The sequence below is a fragment of the Drosophila sechellia genome, unplaced genomic scaffold, assembly GCF_004382195.2.
Source record: "Drosophila sechellia strain sech25 unplaced genomic scaffold, ASM438219v1 U_31, whole genome shotgun sequence".
Taxonomy (NCBI): Eukaryota; Metazoa; Arthropoda; class Insecta; order Diptera; family Drosophilidae; genus Drosophila; species Drosophila sechellia.
Window position 1 is genome coordinate 1 of NW_022611256.1, and position 16,273 is coordinate 16,273.

At 33.0% G+C, this 16,273-nt stretch overlaps 3 non-coding genes across 3 annotated transcripts; all 3 read right to left on the reverse strand.

Annotated features, from left to right (window-relative positions):
* Window positions 1–4,519: 4,519 nt before the first annotated feature.
* LOC116803206 lies at window positions 4,520–8,470 on the reverse strand. Its single transcript, XR_004363469.1, has one exon. It is a non-coding gene; the product is annotated as a large subunit ribosomal RNA (ribosomal RNA).
* A 394-nt stretch (window positions 8,471–8,864) lies between these two features.
* Window positions 8,865–9,043, reverse strand: LOC116803205. The gene has a single exon (XR_004363468.1). It is a non-coding gene; the product is annotated as a 5.8S ribosomal RNA (ribosomal RNA).
* Window positions 9,044–9,730: 687 nt separating this feature from the next.
* On the reverse strand, window positions 9,731–11,725 carry LOC116803208. Its single transcript, XR_004363471.1, has one exon. It is a non-coding gene; the product is annotated as a small subunit ribosomal RNA (ribosomal RNA).
* Window positions 11,726–16,273: the final 4,548 nt, after the last annotated feature.

Sequence of the window (16,273 nt, forward strand, 5' to 3'; positions counted from 1 at the left end):
AGACAAGCATATAACTACTGGCAGGATCAACCAGAATAATGTTTTTCCTTCATATTCCATTCATATATTTTTGAATCGAAATAAGCAATATAATAGATATATAGATTTTTCACTTTATATAATTCCATGATTTTTATTATTGAATAAAATTCAATATCTTGCCTTTGGGAAAATTTTAAATATATAAATATAAGTAAAAAATCTATTCGATTACGGCCATTTTTATATAGCATTCGTAATCCATATTTTCATTTTTATTATACTTGTTTTACCAATATAACAAGAATTTCATATAATTATTGTAATATATATGTTTCTATAATTTATCTTTTATAATTACATATTTCATTATAAAATATCATTTTATTTCCAACATACATAATTATTGTATCCACATGTAAATTTTTGTTTAACCAATATAAATATTAAGTTAAATCATTTGCATTTTGAAGATAAATTAAAATTTATCTCTTTTCATATATCTCTCTGTAATATATAAATAAAACAAGCGCATATGATAATATTTCACATTTAAATATAATTTTATATTTCTTTCATAAGAATCCATATTTGTATTATACCGTAACGATATAATAATCCAACTATACGGCAGGTAATAAATTAATATTTGCCTGCCTCCAAAAATTAACGATAATATATGGAAACGATTTGTTATTCTATATATAATAGAAACTTGACTTTTGTTTCAACGATATTATCTAAAAAGCGTATATTCCTATTATCCGCGGAGCCAAGTCCCGTGTTCTATAGAACTGAGAAACAAATTTGTACGGATAATAATATACTTTATTTTATGTAACCAATATAAACATAATCCGAAATAAATATTTCGAATAATGCGGGAGGTCGGCAACCACTGCCTACCTATAGTAGTTTTTGAACCCGCTGTCCTCAAAGCGGGTATTTTCAATTCCGTTTGCCACCCAACATCGGTCTATTCCTTATATATTAAGAGATTATAGGAACATTTCATTTTTTTTCCATTATTCATATATAATATGATTATTTTTTTTTTTATACATATAATAAATATTAATTTTTATATGTTTATTATTTATTTACTCATATAATTGCCAAATTCATATGAATACATAAGTTTTGAACAATATGAGAGGTCGGCAACCACTGCCTACCTATAGTAGTTTTTGAACCCTCTGTCGTAATTCCGGTCGTTTACACTACTATACCCTCTCACTATAAGGCTTTTCTCTATAATACTAAGAGAATATGGGAATATCTCAGCATTTTTTCCCATATACATATAATAATTAACCATTTTCATATGTATAATTATTTAATTTAATCATATAATTGCCAAAATCATATGAAACATAAGTTTTGAACAATATGAGAGGTCGGCAACCACTGCCTACCTATAGTAGTTTTTGAACCTCTGTCGTAATTCCGGTCGTTTACACTACTATACCTCTCACTATAATGGATTTTCTCTATAATACTAAGAGAATGTGGGAAATATTTCAGCATTTTTTCCCTTATACATATAATAATTAATCATTTTCATATGTATATTATTTAATTTACTCATACAATTCCAAATCATATGAATCATAAGTTTTGAACAATATGAGAGGTCGGCAACCACTGCCTACCTATAGTAGTTTTTGAACCCTCTGTCGTAATTCCGGTCGTTTACACTACTATACCCTCTCACTTAAATGGCTTTTCTCTATAATACTAAGAGAATATGGGAATATCTCAGCATTTTTTCCCATATACATATATATAATTAACCATTTTCATATGTATATTATTTAATTTAATCATATAATTGCCAAAATCATATGAATACATAAGTTTTGAACATATGAGAGGTCGGCAACCACTGCCTACCTATAGTAGTTTTTGAACCCTCTGTCGTAATTCCGGTCGTTTACACTACTATACCCTCTCACTATAATGGATTTTCTCTATAATACTAAGAGAATGTGGGAATATTTCAGCATTTTTTCCCTTATACTATAATAATTAATCATTTTCATATGTATATTATTTAATTTACTCATACAATTGCCAAAATCATATGAATACATAAGTTTTGAACAATATGAGAGGTCGGCAACCCTGCCTACCTATAGTAGTTTTTGAACCCTCTGTCGTAATTCCGGTGGTTTACACTACTATACCCTCTCACTTAAATGGCTTTTCTCTATAATACTAGAGAATATGGGAATATCTCTGCATTTTTTCCCATATACATATAATAATTAATCATTTTCGTATGTATATTATTTAATTTACTCATACAATTGCCAAAATCATATGAATAATAAGTTTTGAACAATATGAGAGGTCGGCAACCACTGCCTACCTATAGTAGTTTTTGAACCCTCTGTCGTAATTCGGTCGTTTACACTACTATACCCTCTCACTTAAATGGCTTTTCTCTATAATACTAAGAGAATATGGGAATATCTCTGCATTTTTTCCCATATACATATAATAATTAACCATTTTCATATGTATAATTATTTAATTTAATCATATAATTGCCAAAATCATATGAATACATAAGTTTTGAACAATATGAGAGGTCGGCAACCACTGCCTACCTAAGTAGTTTTTGAACCCTCTGTCGTAATTCCGGTCGTTTACACTACTATACCCTCTCACTATAATGGATTTTCTCTATAATACTAAGAGAATGTGGGAATATCAGCATTTTTTCCCTTATACATATAATAATTAATCATTTTCATATGTATATTATTTAATTTACTCATATAATTGCCAAATTCATATGAATACATAAGTTTTGAACAATATGAGAGGTCGGCAACCACTGCCTACCTATAGTAGTTTTTGAACCCTCTGTCGTAATTCCGGTCGTTTACACTACTATACCTCTCACTATAATGGATTTTCTCTATAATACTAAGAGAATGTGGGAATTTTCAGCATTTTTTCCCTTATACATATAATAATTAATCATTTTCATATGTATATTATTTAATTTACTCATACAATTGCCAAAATCATATGAATACATAAGTTTTGAACAATATGAGAGGTCGGCAACCACTGCCTACCTATAGTAGTTTTTGAACCCTCTGTCGTAATTCCGGTCGTTTACACTACTATACCCTCTCACTTAATGGCTTTTCTCTATAATACTAGAGAATATGGGAATATCTTAGCATTTTTTCCCATATACATATAATAATTAACCCATTTTCATATGTATATTTTTTAAATTTACTCATATAAATTGCCAAAATCATATAATACATAAGTTTGAACAATATCAGTAGGTCGGCAACGGTCTTTCCTCTATAATACTAAGATAATATGGGAATATTTCATCATTTTTTCCCTTATACCATATATAATTAATCATTTCATATGTATATTATTTAATTTACTCGTATAAATTGGTCAAATCCCTATGAACACATAAGAGAATACAATATGAGAGGTCGGCGCAACCATAATATAGTAGTTGATGACGAGGTGTTTGGCAACTTGACACAATCCATTAAAGTCTTTATATTAATTATATGAAAGGGACAATATCATATGCGTCACTAAATTGATGACGAGGTGTTTGGCAACTTGATACAATTCTTTAAAGTCTTTATATCAAAATTATATGATAGGGACAATATCATATGCGTCACTAAATTGATGACGAGGTGTTTGGCAACTTGACACAATTCATTAGAGTCTGTATATTAATTATATGATAGGGACAATATCATATGCGTCACTAAATTGATGACGAGGTGTTTGGCAACTTGATACAATTCTTTAAAGTCTTTATATCAAAAATTATATGATAGGACAATATCATATGCGTCACTAAATTGATGACGAGGTGTTTGGCAACTTGACACAATCCATTAAAGTCTTTATATTAATTATATGATAGGGACAATATCATATGCGTCACTAAATTGATGACGAGGTGTTTGGCAACTTGATCACAATTCTTTAAAGTCTATATATCAAAATTATATGATAGGGACAATATCATATGCGTCACTAAATTGATGAGAGGTGTTTGGCAACTTGACACAATTCATTAAAGTCTGTTATATTAATTATATGATAGGGACAATATCATATGCGTCACTAAATTGATGACGAGGTGTTTTGGCAACTTGATACAATTCTTTAAAGTCTTTATATCAAAAATTATATGATAGGGAACAATATCATATGCGTCACTAAATTGATGACGAGGTGTTTGGCTAACTTGACACAATTCATTAAAGTCTTTATATTAATTATATGATAGGGACAATATCATATGCGTCACTAAATTGATGACGAGTGTTTGGCAACTTGAACAATCTTAAAGTCTTTTTATTAATTAATTATAAAAATGATAGGACAATATCATATGCGTCTAAATCAATAAAGTCTGATGACGAGGTGTTTGGCAACTTGCAAATTAAAGTCTTTATATAATTATATGATAGGACAATACATATGCGTCACTAAATTGAGACTGTTTGGCTACAGGAAAAATCATTTATTTTCGAATCATCAAGCAAAGGATAAGCTTCAGTGGATCGCAGTATGGAGCTGCTCAACCATTACAACACCTTGCCTGTTCAAAAGTCGTTTACAATTGATTCTAGGCTTGTCATTGTATTAATAATGCTTTTATATGTAACTAGCGCGGCATCAGGTGATCGAAGATCCTCCTAATTTACTATGTTACAAATTACATTGGCATCACATCCATTGTCGTTTATAAAATAATTATAAACTTTAAATGGTTTTAGAAGCCATACAATGCAAATTGCCCCTTATTTATCATTGCAGTCCAGCACGGATACGACCTTAGAGGCGTTCAGGCATAATCCAACGGACGTAGCGTCATACCACTGTTCGCTCGAACAAGTATTGTGCCATTGGTCGTACCTGCGGTTCCTCTCGTACTACGCAGGAATGCTGTCGCAACAACGTTTTGTCATTAGTAGGGTAAACTAACCTGTCTCACGACGGTCTAAACCCAGCTCACGTTCCTTGCATGGGTGAACAATCCAACGCTTGGTGAATTTTGCTTCACAATGATAGGAAGAGCCGACATCGAAGGATCAAAAAGCGACGTCGCTATGAACGCTTGGCCGCCACAAGCCAGTTATCCCTATGGTAACTTTTCTGACACCTCTTGTTAAAAACTCTTTAAACCAAAAGGATCGATAGGCCGAGCTTTTGCTGTCCCTGTGTGTACTGAACACCGAGATCAAGTCAGCATTTGCCCTTTTGCTCTATGTGTGGTTTCTGTCCGCACTGAGCTGGCCTTGGGACACCTCCGTTATTATTTGAGAGATGTACCGCCCCAGTCAAACTCCCTACCTGGCAATGTCCTTGAATTGGATCATACCTGAGTAATTGGAGTTATACCAAATTTTCAAATCAAAAATACATAAATGCATCGTTTTATTAAAGAATTTGTTTGCGATTATATAACAAACTCGTGATACTTGATCAAGAAGCTTGCATCAAAACCCAATACCATAAGATATAATAAATATATCCGTATAATGGCTAGGAAATGATACACGTTCCATTTAATCAAGTAAGTAAGGAAACAATAAGAGTAGTGGTATTTCATTGACGATACCAAACCGAGGTCTAATATCTCCCACTTATTCTACACCTCTTATGTCTCCTTACACTGCCAGATTAGAGTCAAGCTCAAAAGGGTCTTCTTTCCCCGCTAATTATTCCAAGCCCGTTCCCTTGGCTGTGGTTTCGCTAGATAGTAGATAGGGACAGTAGGAATCTCGTTAATCCATTCATGCGCGTCACTAATTAGATGACGAGGCATTTGGCTACCTTAAGAGAGTCATAGTTACTCCCGCCGTTGACCCGCGCTTACTTGAATTTCTTCACTTTGACATTCAGAGCACTGGGCAGAAATCACATTGTGTCAACACCCGCTAGGGCCATCACAATGCTTTGTTTTAATTAGACAGTCGGATTCCCCAAGTCCGTGCCAGTTCTGAATTGATTGTTAATTGATAATCGTTATAATTGATAAGAACTAATTGGTTTAACCCAAATAGTATTCTTAAAAATTTTAGCAAGAAAGTTCCACAATTGGCTACGTAACTAAACTATCCGGGGAACAAGTAACTAACATAAATGCTAGAAACTCTATTTACCCAGAACGAGCACATAAACCATGTTATTGTTTCCCAATCAAGCCCGACTATCTCAATCTTCAGAGCCAATCCTTATCCCGAAGTTACGGATCTAATTTGCCGACTTCCCTTACCTACATTATTCTATCGACTAGAGACTCTTCACCTTGGAGACCAGCTGCGGATATTGGTACGGCCTGTTGAGAAGTTTGCGTGTCCCCACCATAAATTTTCAAGGTCCGAGGAGAAAATATCGACACAACAGTATATGTCATGCTCTTCTAGCCCATCTACCATATCTCTCTGCGAAAGACTTCCATGGTAGTACGGCTATAAAACAGAAAGAAAACTCTTCCGATATCTCTCGACGGCTTCTTTATGGTCGTTCCTGTTGCCAGGATGAGCACGAGGCCCATATTTAATAACAAACGGATACTCAACAGGTTACGGAATTGGAACCGTATTCCCTTTCGTTCAAAATTATTCAAGTGTATTATATTCGCTTTGTTTATATAGTTAGGCATTTTTGTTTTACTTGAAAATTTTCGGCTTTCGCCTTGAACTTAGGACCGACTAACTCGTGATCAACCACTGTTCACACGAAACCCTTCTCCACTTCAGTCCTCCAAGGTCTCATTCGATTATTTGCTACTACCACCAAGATCTGTACCAATGGCAGCTCCATGCAGGCTTACGCCAAACACTTCTACGCATACCATTGTACCTTCCTACTCACTAAAGTTTCAAAATTTATATCACAAGTAATATAAATCATCTACTTTAGCGGTAATGTATAGGTATACAACTTAAGCGCCATCCATTTTAAGGGCTAGTTGCTTCGGCAGGTGAGTTGTTACACACTCCTTAGCGGATTTCGACTTCCATGATCACCGTCCTGCTGTTTTAAGCAACCAACGCCTTTCATGGTATCTGCATGAGTTGTTAATTTGGGCACCGTAACATTACGTTTGGTTCATCCCACAGCGCCAGTTCTGCTTACCAAAAGTGGCCCACTGGGCACATTATATCATAACCTTGAACTTCATATCAAGAAAGTTAAGGTTCTTACCCATTTAAAGTTTGAGAATAGGTTAAGATCGTTTCGACCCTAAGGCCTCTAATCATTCGCTTTACCAGATAAGATTATTTTATATAATATTAAAATGCACCAGCTATCCTGAGGGAAACTTCGGAAGGAACCAGCTACTAGATGGTTCGATTGGTCTTTCGCCCTATACTCAATTCTGACAATCGATTTGCACGTCAGAACTGTTTCGGTCTTCCATCAGGGTTTCCCCTGACTTCAACCTGATCAAGTATAGTTCACCATCTTTCGGGTCACAGCATATATGCTCAAGGTACGTTCCAGTTAGAGGCATAAATAATATAAATATACATTATACATAACTATATAGAACGCCCCGGGATTGTGTTAATTAGCTATAAATAGCTAAAAAACTAATCCCATTATTAGTCAAGTTAATTACGCTATTAGGTTTACATCCCAATAACTTGCACATATGTTAGACTCCTTGGTCCGTGTTTCAAGACGGGTCCCGAAGGTATCCTGAATCTTTCGCATTGTTAATCATACAAGAGCATATAATAAACACAAAAATCAATGATAATTATGCCATTATATAATTCCGAAAAATTAACGCTCTGTAATAATATAAATCTATCAGCACTTTATCAAATTAATAACATTTATTCTGTGTTAAAATGCAAGCAATTTAATTGGAATAAACTATAAGTTATATTTTATGATAAATTTGGGATATGCTAATAGATTACAATGTCCTTATATGGAAAAAATGCACATTATTCTTAATAATATTATTTAAATATTACAATTTTAATGATGAATTTTCCATAACGGATATTCAGGTTCATCGGGCTTAACCTCTAAGCAGTTTCACGTACTGTTTAACTCTCTATTCAGAGTTCTTTTCAACTTTCCCTCACGGTACTTGTTTACTATCGGTCTCATGGTTATATTTAGTTTTAGATGGAGTTTACCACCCACTTAGTGCTGCACTATCAAGCAACACGACTCTTTGGAAACATCATCTAGCAATCATTAACGTTATACGGGCCTGGCACCCTCTATGGGTAAATGGCCTCATTTAAGAAGGACTTAAATCATTAATTTCTCATACTAGAATATTGACGCTCCATACACTGCATCTCACATTTGCCATATAGACAAAGTGACTTAGTGCTGAACTGTTTTCTTTTCGCTCGCCGCTACTAAGAAAATCCTTGTTAGTTTCTTTTCCTCCCCTAATTAATATGCTTAAATTCAGGGGGTAGTCCCATATGAGTTGAGGTTGTATATATAACTATATTTTGCCATAAATTCTTTATATATAAATGATAAAACAATCAATTAAATTCGTTATAAATAGTTCCAATAGTTCTTGTAAGCAAAGTCATTTTTATCCATTTAACGAACCAACGAAGAATAATAACAAAACCAAGATTTTTCTTTTTCCGAATCATTAATAAGAGACAATTCTAGATGAAAAATATTTCAATTTTTTATGCTAGACATTTCTCAGTATTATTTGATTGAAAAAGAAAATATTTCTCTTCGTTTTTCACATTCAAATGTGAGATAATGTTTTTCATTTCTTTTTTAATATTATGAATAAAATCATTATTTAATCCAATAATATACCATATGCTTATAAAAAATTTATAAACAACTTAATTAGCATAGTCTTACAACCCTCAACCATATGTAGTCCAAGCAGCACTATAAAATTAATTAAAGTACATAACAGCATGGACTGCGATATGCGTTCAAAATGTCGATGTTCATGTGTCCTGCAGTTCACACGATGACGCACAGTTTGCTGCGTTCTTCATCGACCCATGAGCCGAGTGATCCACCGCTTAGAGTTTTATAATTCAATTTTATATAATGTCAATATTGTTTTTATTGAAAGAAATTAAAAATACACCATTTTACTGGCATATATCAATTCCTTCAATAAATTTATTTTTATACCTAAAATAAATGTTGCGAAATGTCTTAGTTTCATATAAGCATTATGTATCATAATAATCTGGTTATGGTTTGCTATTTTGGGTGACACATACTGCAAAATTTATATAAAACATTAACCTGATGGATGACAGGTACAAACATTGTATATTTTAGGTTGTTGCATTAGCCAACGTATGCTCATAACATAGATGAACAATACATATTCGCAACGCGTGTATATTATGGTCCATATACACACACACTTATTTTGATTACCACACATTCAAAATTATTTTTATTTTAATTCGACTTCTACTTTCGAATTTAGTTTAGTTTCTTCGATTTCCATTTTCGAGAATTTGTTTTTATAGGAAACGCCGTTGTTGTAGTAAGTACTGCCACAAATACGCACAGCAACATTAATAATGTTAAAGTCTTTTTATGAGGTTGCCAAGCCCCACATATAAAATAAAAGCCATCTTCATTTTATTTTGACTTTAACTTTTGATTCCGTGGAATCATTTTGTAATATTTTTATTTTGGTAAATTGTATTTATTTGTATTATAACAAATATTTATTAACGATAAGGATATTATACAATAATGATCCTTCCGCAGGTTCACCTACGGAAACCTTGTTACGACTTTTACTTCCTCTAAATAATCAAGTTCGGTCAACTTTTGCGAAACAACCGTAACACGCAAGGCGTCACAGTGATCACGTCCGGAGACCTCACTAAATAATTCAATCGGTAGTAGCGACGGGCGGTGTGTACAAAGGGCAGGGACGTAATCAATGCGAGTTAATGACTCACACTTACTGGGAATTCCAAGTTCATGTGAACAGTTTCAGTTCACAATCCCAAGCATGAAAGTGGTTCAGCGGTTTACCCGGACCTCTCGGTCTAGGAAATACACGTTGATACTTTCATTGTAGCGCGCGTGCAGCCCAGGACATCTAAGGGCATCACAGACCTGTTATTGCTCAATCTCATTATTGCTAGACGCAATTTGTCCATTTAAGAAGCTAGTGTCCTTATAATGGGACAAACCAACAGGTACGGCTCCACTTACATAAACACATTCAAACACAATAAACATTTTACTGCCACCATGAATGAAGGCTACATAAGCTTCAGCACCATAATCCTGAAGATATCTATTTAATATATTTGAGTCTCGTTCGTTATCGGAATTAACCAGACAAATCACTCCACGAACTAAGAACGGCCATGCACCACCACCCATAGATTCGAGAAAGAGCTATCAATCTGTCTTACACACTTATGTTCGGACCTGGTAAGTTTTCCCGTGTTGAGTCAAATTAAGCCGCAGGCTCCACTCCTGGTGGTGCCCTTCCGTCAATTCCTTTAAGTTTCAGCTTTGCAACCATACTTCCCCCGGAGCCCAAAAGCTTTGGTTTCCCGGGAAGCGACTGAGAGAGCCATAAAAGTAGCTACACCCAATTGCTAGCTGGCATCGTTTATGGTTAGAACTAGGGCGGTATCTGATCGCCTTCGAACCTCTAACTTTCGTTCTTGATTAATGAAAACATCTTTGGCAAATGCTTTCGCTTAAGTTAGTCTTACGACGGTCCAAGAATTTCACCTCTCGCGTCGTAATACTAATGCCCCCAAACTGCTTCTATTAATCATTACCTCTTGATCTGAAAACCAATGAAAGCAGAACAGAGGTCTTATTTCATTATCCCATGCACAGAATATTCAGGCATTTGAAGCCTGCTTTAAGCACTCTAATTTGTTCAAAGTAATAGTACCGGCCCACAATAACACTCGTTTAAGAGCACTAGTGCAGGTTTTTAAATAGGAGGAACATATGAAAAAATACAAGTATTTAATCACATATAAGAACTCCACCGGTAATACGCTTACATACATAAAGGTATAGTACTAACCACAATTGTAAGTTGTACTACCCGTATGAAGCACAAGTTCAACTACGAACGTTTTAACCGCAACAACTTTAATATACGCTATTGGAGCTGGAATTACCGCGGCTGCTGGCACCAGACTTGCCCTCCAATTGGTCCTTGTTAAAGGATTTAAAGTGTACTCATTCCAATTACAGGGCCTCGGATATGAGTCCTGTATTGTTATTTTTCGTCACTACCTCCCCGAGCTGGGAGTGGGTAATTTACGCGCCTGCTGCCTTCCTTAGATGTGGTAGCCGTTTCTCAGGCTCCCTCTCCGGAATCGAACCCTGATTCCCCGTTACCCGTTGCAACCATGGTAGTCCTAGATACTACCATCAAAAGTTGATAGGGCAGACATTTGAAAGATCTGTCGTCGGTACAAGACCATACGATCTGCATGTTATCTAGAGTTCAACCAATATAACGATCTTGCGATCGCTTGGTTTTAGCCTAATAAAAGCACATGTCCCATAAGGTTCATGTTTTAATTGCATGTATTAGCTCTAGAATTACCACAGTTATCCAAGTAACTGTTAACGATCTAAGGAACCATAACTGATATAATGAGCCTTTTGCGGTTTCACTTTTAATTCGTGTGTACTTAGACATGCATGGCTTAATCTTTGAGACAAGCATATAACTACTGGCAGGATCAACCAGAATAATGTTTTTCCTTCATATTCCATTCATATTTTTTGAATCGAAATAAGCAATATAATAGATATATAGATTTTTCACTTTATATAATTCCATGATTTTTATTATATTGAATAAAATTCAATATTTCGCCTTTGGGTAAAATTTTAAATATATAAATATAAGTAAAAATCTATTCGATTACGGCCATTTTTATATAGCATTCGTAATCCATATTTTCATTTTTAATTTATACTTGTTTTACCAATATAACAAGAATTTCATATAATTATTGTAATATATATGTTTCTATAATTTTATCTTTTTATATATACATATTTCATTATAAAATATCATTTTATTTCCAACATACATAATTATTGTATCCACACATGTACAATTTTTGTTTAACCAATATAAATATTAAGTTAAATCATTTGCATTTTGAAGATAAATTTAAAATTTATCTCTTTTCATATATCTCTCTGGTAATATATAACATAAAACCAAGCGCATATGATAATATTTCCACATTTAATATATAATTTTATATTTCTTTCATAAGAATCCATATTTGTATTATACCGTAACGATATAATAATCCAACTATACGGCAGGTAATAAATTAATATTTGCCTGCCTCCAAAAATTAACGATAATATATGGAAACGATTTGTTATTCTATATATAATAGAAACTTGACTTTTGTTTCAACGATATTATCTAAAAAGCGTATATTCCTATTATCCGCGGAGCCAAGTCCCGTGTTCTATAGAACTGAGAAACAAATTTGTACGGATAATAATATACTTTATTTTATGTAACCAATATAAACATAATCCGAAATAAATATTTCGAATAATGCGGGAGGTCGGCAACCACTGCCTACCTATAGTAGTTTTTGAACCCGCTGTCCTCAAAGCGGGTATTTTCAATTCCGTTTGCCACCCAACATACGGTCTATTCTCTTATATATTAAGAGATTATAGGAACATTTCATTTTTTTTCCATTATTCATATATAATATGATTATTTTTTTTTTTATACATATAATAAATATTAATTTTTATATGTTTATTATTTAATTTACTCATATAATTGCCAAATTCATATGAATACATAAGTTTTGAACAATATGAGAGGTCGGCAACCACTGCCTACCTATAGTAGTTTTTGAACCCTCTGTCGTAATTCCGGTCGTTTACACTACTATACCCTCTCACTATAATGGCTTTTCTCTATAATACTAAGAGAATATGGGAATATCTCAGCATTTTTTCCCATATACATATAATAATTAACCATTTTCATATGTATATTATTTAATTTAATCATATAATTGCCAAAATCATATGAATACATAAGTTTTGAACAATATGAGAGGTCGGCAACCACTGCCTACCTATAGTAGTTTTTGAACCCTCTGTCGTAATTCCGGTCGTTTACACTACTATACCCTCTCACTATAATGGATTTTCTCTATAATACTAAGAGAATGTGGGAATATTTCAGCATTTTTTCCCTTATACATATAATAATTAATCATTTTCATATGTATATTATTTAATTTACTCATACAATTGCCAAAATCATATGAATACATAAGTTTTGAACAATATGAGAGGTCGGCAACCACTGCCTACCTATAGTAGTTTTTGAACCCTCTGTCGTAATTCCGGTCGTTTACACTACTATACCCTCTCACTTAAATGGCTTTTCTCTATAATACTAAGAGAATATGGGAATATCTCAGCATTTTTTCCCATATACATATAATAATTAACCATTTTCATATGTATATTATTTAATTTAATCATATAATTGCCAAAATCATATGAATACATAAGTTTTGAACAATATGAGAGGTCGGCAACCACTGCCTACCTATAGTAGTTTTTGAACCCTCTGTCGTAATTCCGGTCGTTTACACTACTATACCCTCTCACTATAATGGATTTTCTCTATAATACTAAGAGAATGTGGGAATATTTCAGCATTTTTTCCCTTATACATATAATAATTAATCATTTTCATATGTATATTATTTAATTTACTCATACAATTGCCAAAATCATATGAATACATAAGTTTTGAACAATATGAGAGGTCGGCAACCACTGCCTACCTATAGTAGTTTTTGAACCCTCTGTCGTAATTCCGGTGGTTTACACTACTATACCCTCTCACTTAAATGGCTTTTCTCTATAATACTAAGAGAATATGGGAATATCTCTGCATTTTTTCCCATATACATATAATAATTAATCATTTTCGTATGTATATTATTTAATTTACTCATACAATTGCCAAAATCATATGAATACATAAGTTTTGAACAATATGAGAGGTCGGCAACCACTGCCTACCTATAGTAGTTTTTGAACCCTCTGTCGTAATTCCGGTCGTTTACACTACTATACCCTCTCACTTAAATGGCTTTTCTCTATAATACTAAGAGAATATGGGAATATCTCTGCATTTTTTCCCATATACATATAATAATTAACCATTTTCATATGTATATTATTTAATTTAATCATATAATTGCCAAATCATATGAATACATAAGTTTTGAACAATATGAGAGGTCGGCAACCACTGCCTACCTATAGTAGTTTTTGAACCCTCTGTCGTAATTCCGGTCGTTTACACTACTATACCCTCTCACTATAATGGATTTTCTCTATAATACTAAGAGAATGTGGGAATATTTCAGCATTTTTTCCCTTATACATATAATAATTAATCATTTTCATATGTATATTATTTAATTTACTCATACAATTGCCAAAATCATATGAATACATAAGTTTTGAACAATATGAGAGGTCGGCAACCACTGCCTACCTATAGTAGTTTTTGAACCCTCTGTCGTAATTCCGGTCGTTTACACTACTATACCCTCTCACTTAAATGGCTTTTCTCTATAATACTAAGAGAATATGGGAATATCTTAGCATTTTTTCCCATATACATATAATAATTAACCATTTTCATATGTATATTTTTTAATTTACTCATATAATTGCCAAAATCATATAAATACATAAGTTTGAACAATATCAGAGGTCGGCAACGGTCTTTCCTCTATAATACTAAGATAATATGGGAATATTTCATCATTTTTTCCCTTATACATATAATAATTAATCATTTTCATATGTATATTATTTAATTTACTCGTATAATTGTCAAAATCCTATGAACACATAAGAGAATACAATATGAGAGGTCGGCGCAACCATAATATAGTAGTTGATGACGAGGTGTTTGGCAACTTGACACAATCCATTAAAGTCTTTATATTAATTATATGAAAGGGACAATATCATATGCGTCACTAAATTGATGACGAGGTGTTTGGCAACTTGATACAATTCTTTAAAGTCTTTATATCAAAAATTATATGATAGGGACAATATCATATGCGTCACTAAATTGATGACGAGGTGTTTGGCAACTTGACACAATTCATTAGAGTCTGTATATTAATTATATGATAGGGACAATATCATATGCGTCACTAAATTGATGACGAGGTGTTTGGCAACTTGATACAATTCTTTAAAGTCTTTATATCAAAAATTATATAATAAGGACAATATCATATGCGTCACTAAATTGATGACGAGGTGTTTGGCAACTTGACACAATCCATTAAAGTCTTTATATTAATTATATGATAGGGACAATATCATATGCGTCACTAAATTGATGACGAGGTGTTTGGCAACTTGATACAATTCTTTAAAGTCTATATATCAAAAATTATATGATAGGGACAATATCATATGCGTCACTAAATTGATGACGAGGTGTTTGGCAACTTGACACAATTCATTAAAGTCTGTATATTAATTATATGATAGGGACAATATCATATGCGTCACTAAATTGATGACGAGGTGTTTGGCAACTTGATACAATTCTTTAAAGTCTTTATATCAAAAATTATATGATAGGACAATATCATATGCGTCACTAAATTGATGACGAGGTGTTTGGCAACTTGACACAATCCATTAAAGTCTTTATATTAATTATATGATAGGGACAATATCATATGCGTCACTAAATTGATGACGAGGTGTTTGGCAACTTGATTCAATTCTTTAAAGTCTTTATATCAAAAATTATATGATAAGGACAATATCATATGCGTCACTAAATTGATGACGAGGTGTTTGGCAACTTGACACAATTCATTAAAGTCTGTATATTAATTATATGATAGGGACAATATCATATGCGTCACTAAATTGATGACGAGGTGTTTGGCAACTTGATACAATTCTTTAAAGTCTTTATATCAAAAATTATATGATAGGGACAATATCATATGCGTCACTAAATTGATGACGAGGTGTTTGGCAACTTGACACAATTCATTAAAGTCTTTATATTAATTATATGATAGGGACAATATCATATGCGTCACTAAATTGATGACGAGGTGTTTGGCAACTTGACACAATCCATTAAAGTCTTTATATTAATTATATGATAGGGACAATATCATATGCGTCACTAAATTGATGACGAGGTGTTTGGCTACAGGAAAAAATCATTTATTTA